Source organism: Mesoplodon bidens (genome assembly GCF_964165515.1).
Source record: "Mesoplodon bidens genome assembly, chromosome: 4".
Taxonomy (NCBI): domain Eukaryota; kingdom Metazoa; phylum Chordata; class Mammalia; order Artiodactyla; family Ziphiidae; genus Mesoplodon; species Mesoplodon bidens.
Window position 1 is genome coordinate 16,377,647 of NC_138160.1, and position 21,758 is coordinate 16,399,404.

Consider the following 21,758-nt stretch of genomic DNA (forward strand, 5'->3'; position numbering starts at 1 on the left):
TCTCGGGGACCCCAGCAGTGGCGGGGTGCACAGGCCCCCCGGAAGGCGGGGCGGACAGTGACCCGCGCTCGCACACAGGCCCCGCGGCGGCGGCGGCGGCGGCGGCGGCGGCGGGCCGCGGCGGCGGCGGCGGGCCGCGGCGGGCGGGCGGCGGCGGCGGCGGCGGCCCACGCCCGTCTCCGAGGTCCGTGCCTTACCCGCGGCTCGTGCCTGTCACCGGCGCTTCCCCAAGCAGCCCTCTTAATGCCCTCTCCTCGCGCACCAGGAAACAAAAGGGAAAAAAGTCTCTTGCCTCTTCAGCAGCTCCAGACCCTTTCCCCGGACTCCCTCCGGGCTAGCCGTGGTGCACTAACTCCTTCAGGCTCTCTTCCTGCCGCCAGCCCCAGTCCTCTCCCTGCGCTCCGACTGAAAGCCGATACCCGAGCCTCAGCTCCCAGCCCCGCCCGCCACGGCGGCCGAGCAGACAAGCCTCTCGGGCTGGTGTGTGCCTGAGGGCACCGGTCCTCTGTGCCAGAATCTCTCCGCTTTGCCCTCCGCACCCCTGTTGCTGTGCTCTCCTCCGCTACTCCGAAGCTTTCCCCCTCCGCCACCTGCAGTCTCCGCCCGCGAAGGGGCTTGTAGTGTGTAGAAACCTTCCCCCCTTCACGGCTCCCTCCCACTGGTGCAGGTCCCGTCCCTATCCTATTGTCTCTGTTTATTCTTTTTTTCTTTTGCCCTACCCAGGTATGTGGGGAGCTTCTTGCCTTTTGGGGGGTCTGAGGTCTTCTGTCAGCGTTCAGTAGGTGTTCTGTAGGAGTTGTTCCACGTGTAGATGAATTTCTGATGTATCTGTGGGGAGGAAGGTGATCTCCGCGTCTTACTCTTCCGCCATCTTCCTCCGGGGTCCTGAAGCATGTCCTTGCCTCCTATCACACTGGAATCCCATCAAGCCTTCAGGCTTCCTACCAGCTTACAGGATGGAATCTGCTGGCGTCTCCCCGCTTTTCCCCTCCATTAATGGCAGGGTCCCAATGTGTACTTGCGACCCATGCTTTTCTCAAACCAGTGCTTCTCCCGTTTAGCGCGCGCCAACCCCCCTCGCGGGCTCCTTGCAAAAGACTCTGAACTGCTTTTGATTATTCTTTCTCATTGGGAAAGAAGAGGTGAATGACTGTACACCACATCTCCTAATCCATGTTGACTGGTAGAAGAGCTTTCAGTAAGACTTCACCTCGGTTGAGTTTGTGTAGTACCCGTCATCTTCCAGATCCATTTGGTTTGTAGGGAACACAAGAGTGAATTAAATGAGCATGCTATGGGATACACCATCACTGAATTATATGGGTCTTTATGGCTAGTGATATACAGAACCATTTCCCCTCGATAATGATATGGTTTTGATCTCCTCTCTCGGACAACAATTTGGGTAATTTTAGAGACTTCTACTTGGCCTTCCCAACTAATTAGCTCTTTATTCATAGGCCAAGAATATTACATGGTGATTCTTCCAACCATAAAATGTGTCCATTCCAATTATGTACTGGGAGACCAGAAAAATGACCACTGAGAGGTTCTATTGACCTACTGACTCACCATACGCCACACCAGACATGGTTCTCTCTTTGTTACTAGGTCCATATGTTATTCCTCTGTGGTGGGCAGAATAAGGTACCCTAAAGATGTCCATGTCCTAGTCACTAGAACCTGTAAATATCTTGATATATGGTAATAGGGAATTAAGGGGACCGATGAAATTAAGGTTACTAATCAGCTGACCTGGAAACAGGATAATTATCCTGGATTATCTGGGGGGACCCAGCGTTATTAGAATAATCCTTAAAAGTGGAGTAAAGAGGCATAGAGTCAGTCAGAGGAGATATGATGACATTTTGGAATCAAGATCAGAGAAATATGTGTGAATTCAGCCATGAATTGCTGGCTTTGAAGATGGCAGAAGAGGGTCATGAGCCAAGGAATGTGGGTGGCCACTAGAAGATGGAAAGGCAAAAAAATGCATTCTCTCCTAAAGCCTTCAGAAAGGCAATAACCTTGATGAGAATGGTAAGATGTATTTCAGACTTCTGACCTCTAGAACTGTAAAATAATAAATTTGTTTTTCTTTAAGCCACCAAGATTGTAATAATGTGTTACAGCTGCCATAGGAAACTAATATACCCCTTTAGTAGGAGACCATGAAGATATCTCATTTCCTGTGTAGTAATGTCAAATTTAACCCTCTATTCACAGTGCTCAAAATATCTGAATATTTACCTTTCTCCAGTTTACAGATACACTTGTAAAAGCTGTATCTCACTTTGGGAAAGAATAAATTGGATCATTACCAGATTCATTTGCTATGGCATTGTATGATCCTTCCCTCTGGGGAGTTGGATATGCCTTTAGTCACTGGGTTCTGAGTCTGAAAACTGCCTTAAGTTAAAAAAAAAAAAGTGGACAAGTTATTGTGATTGTTTTTAACTGGGTCAGCTGCATTCCGTCTCTTGAACAATACATCCTTCATGTCTTCCTATAGATGAAGCACTAGCTTTGTTGAATATGCATCTTTCTTGCCCTAGGCTTGCTATCTTTTTTTAACCACCCTCAAAACTCATTGCAGGTCAGGCACCCCTGGATGCCAATTGGATGCTGCTACTCATTGAAATAATTTGGCTCATCTTACTTCTGATTAATAATCACCACATTCTGACATCTATGGTTTTATTTTTGTTTATTTTATTTCTGTTTGTTTTATTTTCTTTATTTTATTTTGTTTATTTTTTTGAGGCAACACCTGTTTTTCTGTTTCTGTTCTTTTATTTGTTTATTTTTGGTTTCATTCAGTCTTTGTTACTGCACGTGGGCTTTCTCTAGTTGCGTGGAGTGGGGGCTACTCTTCATTGTGGTGCGTGGGCTTCTCACTGCAGTGGCTTCTCTTGCTGCAAAGCATGGGCTCTGGGCATGCGGGCTTCAGTGGTTGTGGCACACGGGCTTAGTTGCTCCACAGCATGTGGGATCTTCCCGGACCAGGGCTTGAACCTGTGTACCTTGCATTGGCAGGTGGATTCTTCATCACTGCGCTACCAGGGAAGTCCCTGACCTCTATGATTTTATAGATCTATTTCCTCATTGTTATCCGGGAATCCAAGTCTGCAACAACATCTCATCCCTTCAGCCCTCACTTACAGAGAAGACCCACTAATGACTTTGTCAACAATGTTGGTGTCCCTCTCACTTGTATTTTACTAATCATTATGGTAAAGGTGCTGCCCCTCAGGTCCTACCACAGATCATAGTCAGGGGGATGCATTTCCTGGTCTTATATAGCATTCCATTTTCTCAGGACACTTCTTCCACTTTCTTCCATAGTAGTTTTGACATTTCTATCTCACTTAATGTGGATCATCACTTCGTTCAAGCTTTCAAATGCCATCTTGCATAATGTTTACACTGGCTCCTGATATTTTGTCATGGGATTAAGTCCTGTATCATGGGGGAGAGCTTTAATACTGTTAAACTCTCCTTTATCGTACTTTACATTCTGCTGTCTTCCCTTGTTCTGGCCACCCCAGAATCTAGTCGCATGCATACTCTTAGATACTGTTCGTCAATATTGACTAGGTCCTGTGGCCCCTTCATGGCACAGTTACTCTTCTCCTTTGCTGGTCCAGCATTTCCATGACAGGGATATATTTTGATATTACCTTAGTTAATGACCTGATGGCTGGGAGGAGAGGTGAAGGCAAAGGTGATGCATCCTGTCTTGTAAGAGAGACGTTTCTACATTATCTTCTAGTAAGAAGGGAGTCCTTCACTTTTACAGGTAGGAGTGGACTGCCTTTGCATGCCCAGAAGGTACAAGAAATCCTGGGTTTCAGTAATTTTATGTACACAACCTAGTTGTTCCCATCCCAAATTTCAGAATCACATGTCACCCTAGGAACTTGACATTTTTATAGCTTACCTGCTCTCTGTGATCATTCAACTTTCTTCTAAGCTCTCTTAACCCTGTATTTTGCCCTGGACTTGATCCTCACCTTTTTTCTGCCCCGGGAGTATAGGAGATGAGAGTTTCTTTATAAGCTTCCAATTAAGCCCCCTGGATTTCACATTTTTCTTCCAGATTTTGATTAATCATCCCGAGCCTTGCACTATTTTTCTTCAATGACTTGACGGCCCTCAGAGAGAGCCATCGGATTCTTTTGTCTTTACAATGAACACTTCTCACATTTGCACAAATATCTAAGATAAAACACCCATCACATACTTTTCTCCACTTCTATCCATGCAATTTACCAGTAGTGAGAACTTTACTAGTTGCCCTAGAGCAACTTTGTAGTTGTACTACAGAATGATTTGGGCTGTAATGGTGTTCTACCCTCAACTGGTGATAAGAATTTCACTGTCGGTCTGCTTGAAGACTTTCCACTTCCAAGGCCACATTTCAGGGTCTTCTTCCTAGGACCATGCTTGGCTCCAAATCTCTGAGATTTGCTTCCCTGGGAAACAGATTCTGAGATGGAGATTTCCTTTCAGATCCAGTTAGTTGAATGCCCTCTGAACTATTATCTGTGAGGAAGAGAAGGAGGGCAGGACACAAGATGGAGTAGAGGGATAATTTTGACTGTGATGCAATTACAACAAGATCTTTAGCTGGCTGATAACACAGAGAGCTCTGAATTCTTTCTTAGAGACTTCTCAGTTAAGCCAGTGTGGTTGGTCCTTCATATTCCCATATCAATCAGTCATGGGAGTGTACTCTTCTGGGGAGGTTTGTAACCTTTGGTGAGGGAGATCCCATGGGTTTGGAAACAACAGCATCACTTGTGTCTATGGAGTCAGGAGCAAACAACCTGGACAGCGGGGCCATGAGTGTTTACATCTTGGAAAGGAGATCTGAAATGTGCACACAGCACCACTCCAGGTACAGATGGTGCTCTTCCCGTTTTCTCATAACAGATTGCAAATTGTCAATTTACTATATTATTCAGTTTCTGAGAGTGATGATTGATATGCTTCTGCTATTCAACAGTATTTTCTATGTCTGCTAAATCAGTTTGAGATCCATTAAGGATCCTCTGCAGTTTGGCCTCATTCTACATTTTTATCCTTATCATTCAGTATTACTCTTATAATAAGCATTATTCTCCAGCCAAACTGGGCTACATCCAATTTTCCCTTCACTGTCCCCAAGCTTCTGTTTGTACTGCAGTTATCTCTCCAGAGTAATCTTGTTTCTTATATTTATATATGTTTAAGACACCTAACTATAGTTTAGAGCTGAGGCACTGACAATTTATATATCTTATTTCTGAACAATAAAAGCTTGAATTATTAAGCCACTGAGGTGATCAGTTACAAAGAGGGACATAAACTAAAGCAAGCAGAATATTTTTTAAATAAAAACAATTGATCACCATTAATGGGGAGATGCTATTTCAGTGACTAATTCTGTCTAATAGAAAGGAAGATGATAGATTAAACCAGGCAGAACACATTTTGGTGGTCAGTTTATTTTCCAAGCTGTATAACTGATAGTGGTATCATGGGCTTGGAGTATTGGGATATTTAATTATATTTGTAAGATATAATTAGTCACTGCATATAGTACAGTGAGGATAATATAAGCCCTGCTAGATATTTTAAGAAATTGAATTTTATACAAGGATTTGTAACCCCAGAGCTGGAGACATGGAAGTATACACAGAGACTACTTAGGTAACACAGCAATGATAACTGTACAGAGCAGCCTCTATTCCTAGGACCAAGGAAACAAAAAGATGGTTTGATATTATATGAATCTAGAGGCTCAGTGGAGGTTTCTCCTGGAAGTTAGATCCAGACCTCTCAGAGAGCAAAAAATTTCTGCTTATCACAGTGGGACTGGTTTGTGGAGTGCTGCTGGTGAAGCACCTTTGCTGTGGCATATCTGACAGTAACATCGGGAGTACCCCAAGTCATGTGTCATTCTGTTCCTCCTGCTTTCCAGTGTTGCTCTGTGCCACCTATTAGCAAAACCTGGTCAGAAGGCAGCTGGGAAAGAGAGCAGTCATTTGCAGAATCACAGCCGCAAGGTCACCAAGCAGGGTATAGACAGATACATTTGGAGCAGAGAGAAGCCAGTTCCTATTTGGCCCAGGTTTGCATGAGATCAGGTCTGGTAAAGGACACACATGTTCTCTGTAATAGTCAAGGCAGAGTTCAAAGGAACACCGTCATTAGTTTTGGCACACTGCTGAATTGTGCACCTCAGGAATAAATGGTTTGTACTTCTATTCTCTTGTAAGGTTATCCTCTTAAATTCCACTTCATGTCAGGCTTCTCTAATTACTTTCAGGATAGATCACTTTATTCACAGTTTTGCTACAATAAAATAAAGTATAGCTTCATGATTCCCAAGAGGTTAATTTATTTTAGTGTGTCTGCTCCTTTTTCAATGTATGGATGCCTACTGTGAGTGCACTGTATTCTTGACATGATTCTAGTCTTTACTTACTACTAATCTGTAAAACAGATTTTTTTTTACTATTTGAGCATTTATTGTTTAACAGCTACAAAGATTAAGGTCCATTATATATTGCACTTCAATTTATGCACAATATAAGATTTGTATGAATGCACACAACTCTTATTTTATTAAAAAATCATATTTGTCCATGGAGAAAGATTTTAAATAGAGTACATGTTTATGCAGAAAATAATTCCATCCACAAATATTTTACACCTTTCATTGCAGAATACAGGAAAACTTTAAGGCTGCATATTCTACAGAAATAGAATTTTATTAATAAAAAGTTCACAAGCGTGAACAACAATCAAATACATTTCCAAAAATGTACCACATATTGATACAGATTATAATGTTAGAAAAGGAGAAATCACATTCAGAAATACTTCTTGAGTTAAACAGTGTAAAGAACTGCTTTTCTTATTAAAATCCTCAGAATTTTCTTTTCTTTTTGACTTACTGGCCTCATTCTTCAACTCTTTAGTATGAGTTCTAAAGGCTTAATGGATCCGTTTAAACTTAATTTTATATGCATGAAATTATAGCAAATACAAATTGCCTTAAAAATATAGGTACATTTGATCTTGGAAATAGTCTTCCAAGATTAGCAAGACAAAAAAGAAACTTAGAACAGACATGAACATTAACCATCTAAAGGAGAATAAACAAGGCTATTTACTCAGAGCTTGTTATAGCAGGGGAGTCAGCCCCCATCACTTGTATTTGGCAACAGCTCCAAGGCAGGCAGAGAACTGGAATGTTTTTAAATGGAAAAAAAAAAAAAAAGCACTGTATGCGTCACAAGTAGAAGCTGTTGGCACGAGGACTTTGGAGGTAGGCTAAGTAGAAGAGTGACATCCTACGTGCTTGGTTAGGGGAACCGATGTGCTTTCTCTGGTTGGGTCCTAAATTGGAAGCAGAGGCAACAATTAGAGAAGTTGACAGTTGCTAAGTCCTGGCAGACTGGTGTCAGTTGTTGCAAAGGTTGTGGTTTGGTTTGCCAGCTGGTTGCTTGCTGCAGAGGCTATGGGTCAGTGTTTGATTTCTATATATGGTCCAGCCATTGTTCATTTGTATCTTCAGTCTCTCACAGTCCAGCACTTACTTCTTTGAAAAAGGAGCGCTCAGCACTGAATAAACTGAAACAATCTCACGGGATATCAGTAACTGAGAATAATTGTCATCTATTGGAATTGGGAAAGCTGGCTCCTCACTAGTTTATTTTAAAGAAAGATCTATCAGACTTTTTAATTTGAGGATTTGGAAGGAAATTTTCTTATACTGAGCTTAGGAAAGCAGCATGAGTATGCAGTCCTTTGTTTTCAAATAAAAACAGAGAAGATGTGATTGCCAGGCATAACACAAGAAAGAGTTTCAAGAAACAGAAAGATCAATACGAATGCACAGAAAAAATGACCCTATTTTCCTTCTAAAATGTATAATGGAGAAAATTTAGGAAACAAAAACATCAAAAGCAACAGCAATAAAACTTCAAAAGATTCTAATTGTTATACTCATAAGGATTACAACTATATTTTACCTTCAAGGGTGAAATAAGAGGATGTGAAAACCCCAAAAATGCTAAAATCCAACAGAATGACACAAAGATAAAATTGACAAACATCAGCTAGATCCTAAAGCCAAACAATAAGAGAATGAAATACAAGAGAACAATTAGAAAAAGAGTCTTTTTTTTTTTTTTTGAGGTACATGGGCCTCTCACTGTTGTGGCCTCTCCCGTTGCGGAGCACAGGCTCCGGACGCACAGGCTCAGCGGCCATGGCTCACAGGCCCAGCCGCTCCGTGGCATGTGGAATCTTCTCGGACAGGGACACGAACCCGTGTCCCCTGCATTGGCAGGCAGACTCTCAATCACTGCGCCACTAGGGAAGCCCAGAAAAAGTGTCTTAATATAGCAGTTGACTAATTTGAGTGTCCCACCCACCAAAATATATTATATAATATTTTATATATCTATATGTATTCATCTGCCTATTTGAGAGAGAGAGAATTTGAGAGACAGAGAGAGAAAATGATGGAGACTGAGACACAGAGAGAAAGAGAGAGAGAGATTAAGTCGAAAGACACTCTACTCAGGGAAATGTAGGCAAACTTCCTTGAAAATGACACTTGAAAGGGAAACACAAGAGATGAATAGGAGTTAAACTAGTTCAGGGAAGGGGATAACTAATCCTTTATGAAATAGCATGATAAAAGTTTACAGGAGAGCAGAGATGGGAGTGAACCTGGCATGTTTAAGTCACTCAAAAAAAAATGTATCTGTATCAGAGGCAGCAATAAAATGGGTAATAAATAGGTAGAGGAAGACAGTGATTAAATAATACCTTTGTTGGTTAAGATTTCATCACTTCCCCTAAAAGTAATGGAAAATGACATAATTCTCAAATAAAAGAGTGGAGAGGTGAGAAATATATTATAAAGAATTAACATTACTCATTACAGAGAAATGATGGGACTAGAGAGAGAATCCAGGGCAGAAGAAATGGAAATTAGTGGCTGCATGATACTATTTTGAAGAAAAAATCAGTAGAACTTTAAGACTGATGATTGGGGAGGATTTAGGGAAAGAGGTAAAGCACAATTTATTTTAAATCTATTTTAAACATAACAGTGTGTACATGTCAATCCAAACTCCCAATCTATTTTAAAGATATACTCAAGAGGGATGCAGTGAACTTTAACTAAACAAAGAAAAAAACTGAAGTGTCCTTAAAATTTTTTTTTTAACTCAAAGAAGTTGTTCAGTAAATAATATTGCGTAAGGGCAGTAAAGGGAAAATTGTAGAAGCTTTGAAATGAACCAAAAGATTATGGAATGTCTTCAATGAAACACAAGGCATTACCAAGCATGGCTTTTTGGGTTATTCTGAGTCTATGGGAATTCTGAACCTTCCCTTGTCTTTGAGATCTTTTTAAAATTGTTAGTAACCTAATCATTGTTATTGACAGAACGCAAATTGTTTCACTGAAACACAGTTGATTAGCTTTTAGCACCTCATGGATATTGACACTTTTCCCACCTTTGCACTTATTTGTACAGCATCCCTAATGCTTTTATGTGTGTCTGCCTTTGGAATCTTCTTTGAAATACTGGTTACATCTTACTTGCTCCCTTTTCATTAGAGTTAAATAAAACTTTTGACACGTGAATATTTTATATTTTTACAAGAATCAAGATTTTTAGAATAATAATCTCTTTACTTTGAAGTATACATTTTTATTTGAAAACTTCTTTTAATTTTGCTTTAGAAATAAAGGCTTATTTTTATAGATATAAAACACACACATATATGTAAATACCTGACAAATCTTCCTCTGAGGATTTTAAAGATGTACAATTCCAAGTAGCCCATGGACAACACATCATTTCTTTAAGACAGACTCCAATATTGTTGCATTCCAATGTCTATGGAACACAGAAAACTTGTTCAATTTAATTTTCAATTACAGGTTGTGATGTTTCTTTGTGGCATTCTTCAGAAGAATATTCAAGAGGTGCCTTCCATCACTACACCTTTTAGAGTTCTTCTTTTTGTCTATAAATCTAATAAGTAACCTCCTAAAGAAGTAAAGGAATAACAGCCTACTTCAATTTTCTCTGTGATGTATCTGTCATAGAAAAATTGGCATAAAGCAGATCCAATTTCCTCATTGGTTCTATAAGTGCTGATTTCACTTGGACTAAACCAAAGCTCGTTGTTTTGCATTAGAAATTGTTATCCAAGTATATTGAAAAAAACTTTAGGTTCAGTGCAAGCTTAGCTAGGGAGAGAGATGTATATCACAATTGGCTTGTGGTGCCTTGTCCAAGTTATTGTTAGTCTCAACATCTAATTATAACTGTCTTTATAAATAATACAAGATCATTAAGGTTAATACCAGTGAAATTTTCTGAGATTACACTTTTGACACATCAAGTTGTAAGCTAAGTTTAAAGAAATATGAATATTTTGTAAGGCAGTATTTGGAAACTAAATACATTTAGAAATAAAAAATTACAGACTACATGACTCTTGTTTCTGCAGATACCTTAATTACCCCCAATTTAATTGTTGGTAATTCATATTTGAGAAAAAAATTCTCTTATAATCAAGATACTATCTCTGAATCAAAGTAACTCTAGATGGAGGACATTCATTATGTTGAAATAATCTCTCAGTGATAATGTGCGATATTAATTTGTTCATAAACATTGAAAGAAAAATAAACTCACATTTTAGAAGTATACCTATTTCTATGATCTTGTACTAGGTTTTCCTATCAATAATTTTATGATGATTTATATCATTAAAAAGTTACAATAGCAAAGTGAAAATCTATAATGGTATCATCAATTCTGTGGGCAGTTTAGATTGTGTCTAACTTATCTAAACATATAATATAAAACTGTGTCTATCATATATGTCTCTCTATATATTTATTTATTAAACTATGTGTATGTAGTCTGTATTTATGAAATTTAACACTCTCCTGACTCCAATCAGCTGTGAACAGCTGTGTGAGACAAGTAGTGGGTGTTCAGGCTTTGTATGATGAGGTGAGAGACAGTAGGCAAGAGATCATAATGCATCTTTGTGAGGAAGAGCCATGTATTTCATTTGCAAAGCATAAGTCATTTGCTTTGAGTGAGTATATCTGGGTTGTGTGTTTGCATGAATTCAAATACGGACAAAATCCTATTTTATAATGCTTTTCTTATATTATTTTAAATAAGGTTTGAATAATACTTATGAAACCTTGGAATGTACACAATATATATAATTATTAAATTTTTGTGTGGGAAACAGCATAACCTTTGGATCCAGACAGACTTTATAAAACAGACTTAAAACATCCACATAATAGGTGGTTTGACAAATGCAGGGAGAAATCTAAAGAAGCACTCCAGTCATTGCCATATATTATGTAATCAGTACTAATGAGATATTATTATTGTTGAAGCCAGATATGGGAAAAATCCTTAATATTGAATACCTCATGTTAGATCTTATTTTTATATGTTTTCAACAAATTGAAATGACCACTTTATATCAAAACATGATTTTAAATGATACATATATAATACTTTTGTTAAGCATATGCAGACAAAATATTAAGAAATATAATGTTCACTAATTAGAGAATAGTTTCTCTGATAGTTGGACTTAAGGCACATAGTAACCAATTAGTGTATTCTAAATGTTCTAAATGTTAGACATTGGATATTCGCCACTTAAAACTGAAGAGAAAAAAATGTATTAATACTATGCAGATAATAAGTTAATCTACCTATCTATAAATAAGCATGACAGTGTTATTAATTAGGCAGACATAAGTCATACAGAAGTTTTAAAAATTAATAAAATGAAAGCAGTTTCCATGGCTACACTTTATCATTCCATTTCTTAGTGAAATTCTTTCAATGTATTTTTTCATTAATCCACCTTATTCAGTATACCAAGAACATATTATATTTCAGAATAATTTATTAGTACTTTTCTGCATGGGTAAAGAATGAAATTAATAAATGTAATGTTTATTGCGGAGTTACTTTATTTACAAGGCTAGATCATTAAAAGATCTTAACCCCAAGGGAAAGAGGGGAGAGAAAAGAATATATGAACAAAAATGAACATGAAATTAATGAACATTTAATTAATTCATTTAATTCAATGGATCTAGAAAAAATAATTATAAATTTTAGGAAATAAAATTTCAAATGAAATTAATTCATTGAAAATTCATTGAACATGAATTAATTCATTAATTCAGTGGATCTAGAAAAAATAATTATAAATTTTAGGAAATAAAATTTCAAGTATATAAACATTTCAAGATAACAGAATTTATCATGTGAGACAGGTAAAACAATTACAAAAGTGACTATCCAAAAAGACTGGTAAAAACATGTTTCCCATCTTAAGAGACACTCTATATTCGTATATAATATAAAGTTATTCATTAACTTAAAAATTTTATATATCTTTATTTCCTTTAAATTTTCAGATGGATTTTATTACCCAAAGCTCGAATAAGATTTAAAATTATTTTCTTTTTGTTCTAAAATGTCCAAGTAGCTTTTTATTTATGTTTATATTTTCAAGCAAAAATTAATAATTAAACTGTGACTCAAACCATCCAAACATAAATCATGATTTGTTTTACATCTGTTTTTCTTGCAGTGTTGCTCTTTAGGATGAAACTAATAAGTTGCTGATGTTACAATATCAGATAAATAATAAATCACACCTCTAATAATAAATCACATGTATCTAATAGGTCTGATTGGTTCTCACAGAGAGTATACTTATCAAATCACTACTACTGTGAATGCTTTCTTTTTATACAGGTGTACCTCATTTTATTTTGTTTTACTTTATTGCACTTAGGAAATACTGTTTTTTTTTTTTTTTTTTTTTTTTACAAATTTAGGGTTTGTGGCAATCTATGCCATGATCCCAACAGCACTATTTTTAAATTAAGGTATGTACATTGTTTTTTCAGACATATTGCTATCGTATACTTCATAGACTATGGTATAGTGCAAACATAACTTTTATACGCACTGGGAAACCAAAATAAAAATCTGTGTGACTTGCTAATTGTGATATTCATTTTATTATGGTGGTCTGGAACTAAACCCACAATATCTGGAAGGAATGTCTATTCATTTTAATATACAAATTGTCTAAAACCTCTGATTAAAACTTATACATATTGACGTTACCTTTATGCTTTTCACCAGGATAGCACTTAATGCTAAGAAAAATCATACCTAACGTTAATGTGGTATCAAGAATTTCTAATAGTGAATGGTAACAGGCATATCAACAGAGAGATTAATAAATGTAATCCTATGTGCTTCCTAAGAAGAATCTCTGGGTTAGCCTTGGGCAGACTTCAGCATCCTGTTTTGCCCTTGCAGCTTGACTTTTCTACCTGCCTGTAACTTCTCCAGACTGAGCTGCTGCTTGAGCTCATAAGGATTAAAAACCAGAACGAAGGCTTTATCAGGACAAATAAAGTGACCAGGACTTAGCTCCTCTATTGACATGAGCATAGGTGGCAAGTAGCTGAGATCCCCAGGATAAAGACCCACGTCCAAATGTGTGATGTAAGACCTATAACAAAGGCCCAATATTGTGTGTTGCTTTGATATCTGTTGAACTTGGGAGGGCCTTGCATGGCCTAAGGGCAAGTTCCTCTCCCTGCTCTGCTTCCCTAGCCAAACAACTGTCCTTATCAAAGGGACCAAGCATGATGCCTACTTACGCCTGAGCAGTAGGTTTCAGTTTCCTGTCAGCACATGGGATTATGAAGACAAGCCAATCATATCCTTCGAAAGGACTCAAGGGCACCATGGTCTCTTGTTTCTACAAAGCCTTACTCCCTTGTCTGTTCACACTGTTCCATGCAGTCCTACATGGAGCAGCATCCTCCTTTCCTAGGCTGTGGGTACCTGAGACTAATCAATACCTGTTGTCCCCTCTGTCCAGGGCAGATAGTCATGTAATCATGTTTGGCTCTTCCCATAATCTCTTAGAGCAACAATCCCTCCCTCACCAGTAGGATGCATAGGAGATGATTAGAGTACACTGATTTTGGAGGACATTCAACAGGTATAAGTACACATACGCCCTGGAGTGGAAGTGTATCCCTATCAGTGAGAGTTCTGCAGAAGACCAGCTGACTTCCTTGGCTCCTGAGGAAAGGAGGAGACACTGGGTAAGTTTTACTCCTATAGCTGAAAGAGCCCTGACATTTGTATCAGGATCAATGAAGATGTGAAGGTATTTTCTCCTAGCGCTCCTACTGTCAATTTGCTGGCTGGAACATTGCAGGCCCACAGGGCTAGAGACCACTGCAGAGCCAGTTGCCTGGAGGAATTACTGCTGCTTAAACTACACCAAAAATCGGATCTGAGCACTTATGCAGAGCTCAGGCCAATGAGAGCACACTAATGTGTAGTTCACATCCAATATGTAGAAGTAGAAGTGCAGAAATGGACTGCTCTTAGAGAAATACAAACAACGAAAAGATAAATGACTTCAATACAAACAACAATAACAGCAACCATAATAATGAGTGCTTCATGAAAGTCCACTTTGTCACACAAAAATTTTCATATAACTCAAATATTATAATGTTCAGATTTGAAAAAAAAATAATGTATATAAATATATATATATATATATATATATATATATATATATATATGTATAACTGAATCACTTTGCTGCACACCTGAAACTAACACAACATTGTGAATCAACTGTACTTCAGTAAAAAAAAAAAAAAAAGTCCACACTTTTTAGTGGACAGATAGAAAAAAAGGATGGTCAGTGTTAAAACGCCAGTGGTTAACCTGGACAACTAAATGAAAGATATATCTTAAAATTCAAAGCAAAAATACACAGACCTGGAAATCAAAAGGGACGAGAAAAGAATCCAGAGGTCTCAGTAGCTTGGGTCACTACACACACAATTTCATGGGAACCATTCACACAGCACAATCCCTAGATTTCTGTCTTGTGATGTTTCCATATCCAAGAAAATTTTCACATGAATAATAAGAGTTTGGAAAATGAAAACAGCAGAGGAACAAAGGGGGTGAGATAATAATAGAAATTTTCCCTGTTTTAAGGAAGAATCAGCAAGTTTAAAAGGCTCACAGAGTCCCAGGAAGCTTGGTAAGAAAGCGCAGATCTAGGCATATCCTGCTTTAGCTACAGAACGCCAAGGACGAAGGGCAAATGTCACAAGCTCTCAGGCAGAACATTAAAAATAATATGTACTGTATGGAGATTGGAGAGCTGACCCTCACCCAGCGGGACTGATCAGACAGGTTAGTGGCCAGGGACAATTTTGAATAATAGCCTGTTTATACTACAGAAAACAGAGAGCTGACCAAAATCACTGAACTTGTTGCCTCAGTCAGGGACAATATGACAGCTGGCCAGCAGAGGCATTGACCTCTGATTCCTCATTCTGGGTTGTTAGACACAGGCCAGCACTGCATTGAAAGACAACCTTGACTAGGACTGCTTTTTCACTAAAGCCACACCTAAGGCCATAGGACATCACTTTTTAAAACAATTATTTTCATATATTAATCTTTTTTTTTTTCCTCTGAGGGCAAAAAGTAATTGAGTCAGAATAGAATGATGTGACTTTTTTTTTTTTCTTAAGTAAGTTAGTGAAATGAGATTTGTAACTATTTTGGCAACAGAAGCAACAAAACTTCTTGTTCCATCTTGTGTTGACAAGAGTCTGTCAGATCTCAGATTATTTTGATGGGGTAAAAATGTTTAAGCAGGTGGTCAGTGTAAAACAGGTTTTCTAGGGAAAAGAAAGGGGAGGCTAGAAGTTATATTATGTGGCATCTGTGCCTCATTTTCAGAGAGCATGACACCCAGATAACTTAGAAAGTTTCAGAAAAGATAAGAAGCAGTCAGACGAGTGGAATTTTTTTTCCAGTTACTTCATGTTCGTCCTATAAAGTTGAATATTATCTATCTGTATTTATTTAATACATTTAACTTTTTGTCATTATCTTTTGCTGAAGACAAATTATTTTGAAATTTTTCTAGATTACTAGTACTGAGAAGTTTGTGCTTTTTAAATGTTATAGAATTAGTACAACAGTGGTTGAAAAAGTCCCTTCTGATATTTATTTTGGTAATGCACAATGTATTTGGGGAGTTTTCAAAGAGAAAAATGATGTCAAGAATTAGTTTTAGTAACTGAATTCTATTTGGAATATGAATACTTGCTTTGACATTTTTTTTTTCTATTTCAAGAGATTGTGACTCAGTTTTTTTCCCCATTTTATGTCTCTCAATGTTAGAGAGAACATTGGAGAACCAGGTATCTGAGGGTTCTGGAAACACTTTGTTTCAGCACAGTGAGAAAAATATGCAAAAACATGAGTAGGCTTATTAGTATGCAAATATACCTAATAAAAATGCAATAATATATTTCATTCAATAAATTGCCAAGTATTGTTTTAAACAGGAATACTTGGCTTTCGCTACAGTTTGGGAAAGTAGATGTTTGTATGTTGCAGTTTGCAGTGTAACTTGGTGAAACATTTCTGGATAGTAATTTATTATTTTCAAAACTTACCACCAATTTGTGACTGAGCTATTCCAATTTTATGAATTAATATTTTAAAAAATCCATCAATCAAATCAACACCAGATTATAAAGAATTTTTACTGAAATTTGTTTTTTAACACCTCCAAAAGGAAAACAATCCAAATGTCTAAGAAAATGTTAATAATAACATATTTTCACATATTCAGCTATGCAGTACAATTAGGAATAAAAATGATGATTTCAAATGTGTTTGTTCTTATATTTATTGACATAAAAAGATGGACATTCCTTATTAGTATATATACATATATTATTATTGCATATAAATAATGATGATTTTTAGTATAAGATCCAAATATATTTTACACACAGTTTTACATGCATAATATATATATATATATTTTTTTACGGTACATGGGCCTCTCACTGTTGTGGCCTCTCCCATTGCGGAGCACAGGTTCCGGATGGGCAGGCTTAGTGGCCATGGCTCACGGGCACAGCCGCTCTGCGGCATGTGGGATCTTCCCAGACTGGTGCATGAACCCATGTGCCCTGCAATGTCAGGCAGACTCTCAACCACTGCACCACCAGGGAAGCCCTATATGTATATTTTTATCTACATATTTTAAATACAGTAGAAATATTTTTTACCATGTTTTTCTCTGTTACTAAAAATTATCAAAATATTAATATACTTTTTCTTCAAGAAATTCTTTTTTTTCCAGCTTTATTGAGGTATAATTACAAATAAAATTGTATACATTTAAAGTGTGCAATGTGATGATCTGATATACATATACATTGTGAATTAACTAACACACCTATCACCTCACATAGTTCCTGTATGTGTGTGTGTGTGTGAGAACACTTAAGATCTACTTTCTTAGTAATTTCAAGTATATGATACAGTGTTATTAACTATAGTCACAAGGCTGTATATTTGATCTCCCAAACACATTCACCTTGTGATTAAAAGTGTGTATCCTTTGATCAGTCTCTTCCCATTTCCCACACTCCACAGTCCTGGCAACCACCATTCTACTCTCTGTTTCTGTGAGTTAAAATTTTTTTAGATTCCACATATGAGTGATGCCATGTAGTATTTGTCCTTCTCTCTCAATCTTATTTAACTTAGCATAAAACTCTCCAGGTTTATCCACATCACTGCAAATAGCAGGATTTCTTCCTTTTTTTGGCTGAAAAATTATATATATATATACACATATATACACATATAAATATAACTTATATCACATATATCACATTTTATTTAACCATTTTTCTTTCAAAAAACATTTAATACATTCTTATTTTAGACTTAAACTCCAAATCCAGTGAACAATCTGGTTTTTAATTGTCATTGAGCTATGAAGAATAGAGATGATGTGCCCAGTTTCACGGCTTAATCAATTTAGAAATGTTTTTCTCCTCTGGGAATATCAAAAAAAGAACATAATTGAATTATTTGTTTACTGTGCAGAGATTTAATGCTATTTCTAATGTATTTTTTTTAAGATGTTGGTTAATATGTGAAACCTATTCAAAGCAATAAGGAAGGAAGTAATAGGTCCCCTGCTTGGGGCTGATGGTGCAATGTTAACAGAGACACATAGAACAGACCTAATTCACAGTTTTCTCTTCCATTAAATAAAATGAACTTCAAGATTAGATCAATTTCAGTTAAATATATGGAGTTGATCAAGAACATTTAAACTTACGAATAAAAGGAGAAAATGGTAACAGGCAATTTTATGGCTTTAAATAAACTTGCCTCTAGGCTCAGTGATTTTATGTCAGAACTTAAACGAAACAAGACAAAACAAGCAAAAAACAAAAATGCGATCATTATTTAAAGTTTTCTATCAGTAATCTGAAGGAAATTACTATAAATTGTTCCTGGGAAATGAAGTCTTAGTATCAATACCTGAGTCACAGCAACCTGTTATGCTTTGAAACAAAATTCTAGTACAATGACAGACAATATAACATACTTGAAAGGACAATTCAATTGTACTGATTATACTTTCATCATTAACAAGATACGTAAATTTGATCAAAACACCATTTGTAGTTTTCAGTATCTTTGTAAATATAAAGTTGAATTTGATTTTTTTCTTTAATATTAATATGATGGGGAAAATTAAACAATTCAACAAAACCAAAAATAGAATGGAACAGAATGGAGCAGAATAGAATAGACTAGATAGAAGAGAGTAGAATATTAGTTTTTTTGTTTTACACCTGGTTGAATTCTTTCTCAAACACTTACTAAATAAACAGTTCTTGAATGAGCTGTCTAACTGGATTGGGGCTTTATTTATTTTAAAAATCTACTCACAGCAATGTGGAAATTAAAGGAAATAACTAAAGTTGAAAACATAGCTAGGTACTTGGCATAGCTGTTTTACAGTGGGAAGAGCATGACACACATTTTCTTTTCTTTGTTCCATCCATTCCGACCTTTGAACATTTTATCACTGAAAAATCATGGAAGGCATATCTAACACAGTTCATGAAAACACGTCTAGAAGGAATAGCTAAAATAATTTGTTGCCATAATCAAAATATAATTATTGGCAAAGCAAGAGGATAGTCTCCACCAGCTAGATTTAAAATGGGAAAAAATAAATGTAAGCCCTGGTTTTATATTCAAAGACGCAATTTTACAAAGTAGGTTAAGAGAATCCCAATTTAACAGTAAATCGCGATGAAAATATCTGTTGGAGTCAGTTGCCTCTATGCTCAATATTAAATGCTGTTTACCAGAAGAAGTGCATGCCTCTTAAGAATCAAGAATAAAGTTGAGCTTAATGACTACAATCGTAATATTGAATTATAGGAAGTCCATAGTTTACTGTGTATTCATCAAAGCTGACCTGGAATATTTAGTGCTAAAATTGGCTTTTTTATGGTGGTTATGGACTGGTAAAGGAAACCATTAAAAACTCTCTTGTGGTCTTCCCTAGTGGCGCAGTGGTTGAGAGTCCGCCTGCCGATGCAGGGGACACGGGTTCGTGCCCCAGCCAGGGAAGATCCCACATGCTGCGGAGCAACTGGGCCCGTTAGCCATGGCCACTGAGCCTGTGTGTCCGGAGCCTGTGCTCCGCAACGGGAGAGGCCACAACAGTGAGAGGCCTGCATACCACAAAACAAACAAACAACAAAAAAAACCGTCTCTTGCCTACTATCTATTCCCATGCTTTCTTCTAGTCAGAAAACACTCTCATCCACTGTCTCCAAAAGCTAGCGCTCACATATTCCTTAAATGTCCTAGGAAGCTAATTCCTCAGATGTTGTACATTATTTTAGATCTAACACCTCTGAATTCAATACCATATAGTCTTAACTCTAGCACATGTCCTGGCTAAGCCCAAGGCTCCTTCCTTCAATCACCCTTGAAAGCTAGGGTGAGAATTTAACAATTCCAAACGAAAGTCATGATTAAGAGCTTGGCAAGCTATAAGAGCTGCCATCTCCAACATAGCTGGATAAAAAATGGAGTGTGCTACATTGTCAAGTAGACAGCTCTGTGAAGCTTTTCAAATAGGGTTATACAACTTTCCTCCAGAGACCTTGGAATTAAGTTGTTTGGGTGCTTTTTGAGGTCTCTTTCAATGAAAAAATTATTCACTGAGGTCACATACAATAAAAGTATGTAGATAGATCTGAGAACATTATGAATGGGTAATAAATTAAAGATCAATTCCAATTTTAATTGATATTCAAATTCAAGTGACATTTCTTGAAATCATGGTATTTTATAAATGTATTCCATAAACATTTATTGATTATAATTTATATGCCAGACACATGCAGTAGTGAGAAAATTGGACAAAAATATTTGCCCTCATAAACTTTCCAGGAGGAGAAAAGAAACAATAAAAATACATGTAATAGGGTTTCCCTGGTGGTGCAGTGGTTGAGAGTCCACCTGCCGATGCAGGGGACACGGGTTCGTGCCCCGGTCTGGGAAGATCCCACATGCTGTGGAGCAGCTGAGCCTGTGAGTCACGGCCGCTGGGTCTGCACATCCAGAGCCTGTGCTCCGCAACGGGAGAGGCCACAACAGTGAGAGGCCCGCATACCACACACACAAAAAAAGTAATAAATATGTAAAGTATATGTTAGTTTAAAAGTGATCAGGGTATGGAGTAAACAAATATAACATTGTAAGAGAGCTCTAGGTGCTGTAGTTGGGATGGAATGACAGCAAGAACCATGCTCTGCTAAGAGTTTTAACACATTTTACTGTATGCCTAAATTCAACGAGATTTTGATTTTCAAATAAAATAAGCCATACAGACTGAGAAATCACAGATAAAATGTTTCAAATAACCAGCAGGTTTTACCTTAGAGGGCAGAGTCTATATATGTACCAAGCAAAAAATAGTTCATTTTTTTTCCAGATTTGCAAACTTTTTATTAATTTAAAAAAATCCATTATCCTAGAAGGTTAAGCAGGAAAGAAGCTGAATGACTCCTATTTCACATGATTCTGCAAGACTCTTTAAAATCTAAATTCTTTCTAAGGTTGATTTATATTATAGCTTATAGTTCAAGTAAAACAAACGTCACTAGAGTCCCACTCCTTGAACTGTACTTAGAAATTTGGTTTCAGTCTCCAGATGTTTGGAAGAGGGTAGTCCTGGGAGCACAAAAACAAAACTGCTTTTGGTTGTTCTAGCTAGACCGTGATGTCTACTAATAAATTGCTTGGTATTTCACATATATGAATTTATATGCAGTTAAAGAAAAAAAAATCACTTCTAGAGGTAGATACCATAGTGCTAGATGGCTCCACACAATGAAGGCACAATATGTTTAACATTACCTGTGTGGAGTTTTCCTATTGCATGAGTACAACATAAATTTATTAAAGTCTATATTAAATCATGGAAAGTTTCAATTTTCTAAGAGCTGGAAATTCCTGTTTCAGCAAAAACTAATTGAAATGTATATAGTCCCTATGGTTGAAGATCTTGACCAGGGGCAAGCTTTGAAATATGAAATTATGTAGAGTATTGTAGGGGAATTAAAAACAAAGTCTCCTACCAATTCACCAAAACCTCTGCACAAAGGTAGAAGAGAAAGAAAACAGCTCCATTATTGGATAAGCTTTAAACTGAGATGCGATGTGAAATCACAGTCAATCCACTAAAGAGATTGCAAAGTCAGA